Source organism: Papilio machaon, chromosome W, assembly GCF_912999745.1.
Source record: "Papilio machaon chromosome W, ilPapMach1.1, whole genome shotgun sequence".
Classification (NCBI taxonomy): domain Eukaryota; kingdom Metazoa; phylum Arthropoda; class Insecta; order Lepidoptera; family Papilionidae; genus Papilio; species Papilio machaon.
The window spans coordinates 5295088-5297175 of record NC_060015.1 but is presented as its reverse complement, the minus strand read 5'-3'; the positions used below and the strand labels follow the sequence as shown (position 1 = coordinate 5297175).

General features: G+C 39.3%; 1 long non-coding RNA gene across 1 annotated transcript; it reads right to left on the bottom strand.

Annotated features, from left to right (window-relative positions):
- Positions 1-332: 332 nt before the first annotated feature.
- LOC123723355 lies at positions 333-1061 on the bottom strand. The gene is made up of 3 exons (XR_006756714.1): positions 841-1061; positions 525-708; positions 333-441 (listed from the first exon to the last, which is right to left on the bottom strand). It is a non-coding gene; the product is annotated as an uncharacterized LOC123723355 (long non-coding RNA).
- Positions 1062-2088: the final 1027 nt, after the last annotated feature.

The window sequence follows — 2088 nt, the reverse complement described above, 5'->3', positions numbered from 1 at the left end:
TTAAATTATATTTGTAATTGGGAGCTGATAAAAACTGTTTAACTTATTTCACACCTACCCTATTTTTTTTCCTGTTAAATATTTTTCTACTAAAAATGCAATTACCCAACAACCAAACTGACTTGCCAGATAGGTGCAGAGCCTCCAAATGGCTTTGCAGTCTTCTACTTGCCCAGATACGACTGTTGTGACTTGCACCACCAAACTTGGTATTAATAACATTAGTGATTCTGAGATCACTGTCACATATTGAGATTAATCTTTAATTTATCTTATAATTATTATAACAAACATAAAAAGGTTCATACCATTTGAACATTAAGAGAATGAAAGCCTTTTCTGTTATAAAAACAAGGTACATCTGCAGCTGGACGAACTATGGCCACATGGGTGCAATCAATGGCACCAATTACACCAGGAAAATTAAACTTAGTATAAAATCTGTAAAATAATATTTGTAAGTAGTTGTATGTGCTCAAGGTAATAAAAATAAAATGACAGAAGTGATATATAGTAACCCCTACCCTTGCTTAATTTTAGATCTTTGTGTGCTTGTTTGTGGGAATTGTATCCATTTATTTGAAATCACATTCAGACCTTTTGTCACCTCTCTGATACACCGACTTCACTTTTTTGATTCATATGTACCTCATTAGCAACACCTTTCTGATATGAACCCATGGCATAAAAGCTCAATGCTGTCAGCACCTAAAATATAATAATTGTGTCAGTATAAGACTCAAAGTGACTAAAGTTAACATTAATCATATTAAATACCTAATCACCTTTTAACACACATATATTAAAAAAACAAACATATATCATAAAAAATCAATTTACCTTAAGTTCCAGTGAAGTTGTTTTAGAACCTTTTAAACTGGTATTGTGCCTGAGCTCGTCACACAACGAGTGGAACTCTTCCTTATTCAGCCTGTAATGAGCTCTAAACTGCCACTCCGGAATTTTTTGGAGTAACCGTTCGCGATTCTTTAATCTTTGTAGAAGCATACGCTGCCGAGACATCTTTTTAGCTTCGGCATCTGCAGCTTCTAACAACATCAAGGCGTTCCACATGCGAGACATATCTATAATATGCCAAATCATAAATTGTTTACTTTATTCAACTCACAAATAATTTATAACATAATACCAAATTGATTTCTCACCTTAGAAGTTTTAGATAGAAGAAGAAGAATAGTTTAAGATATTTAACTAAAGTTAACGGTTGACTTCGCGGCAAAACGAGACACCTTTGACGATCGTTTCAAAAACGAACGATCGTGTCGCTTTTAAAACGATTGGAAATGTCAATTCGTGTTACTGCCTAAGAATTTCAAAGGAATTAGTCGAAAAACGATAGACGATAGACGACGCTTTCGTCTTTCGTCTTTCGTGCGTGTCACTGCCTACGGTTTTAACGCGTGACGTCAGACGTCAGTCTCTCAACCAATCACAATCGAACGATAGTCGCTTTCGTTTCGTTTATGTTTTTTACTGCCTAACCCCGCTGGTATGGTCGATCCTGCAAATTAGCAGCGCGCTACAAGCAGGATTGTTACCGAGCATGGACTGAAGCGACTTGAAGCTGAAGCTTTTTGGAGGCCAGCTTGGCCTTGTCTTCCAAGTGACCGCGAAACTGAACGTCACTCGATATGTCAACGCCGAGAATACCGATACTGGCTGAGGCAACCAGGGGAGTGCCCTCAAAACGAAGATCCACGACAAAAGGTTGTTTTTTAGCGGTAATGGCGCATACTTGTGTCTTTTTGGGATTGAATTCAACGAGATTTCGTCGACCCCAATCCGAAACTTCACCCAGTAGGGTCTCCAGTTCAGACACAAGTTTGGTCCGGTTCTCATCGGCAGTAGCCCGAGAAACATTGGCACGGGCCGTGTACAGTGCGTCACATGTGCTATCGTCTGCATAACAATGAATGTTGCTGAATTGCAGCATGTCATTGATATGCAGAAGAAACAATGTGGGCGACAGTACACAGCCCTGTGGGACACCAGCGTTGATTGGTTTCGGGTCAGAGCACGCACCGTCAACAACGACCTTGATGCTCCGACCCTCCAAGAAGCTAGAAA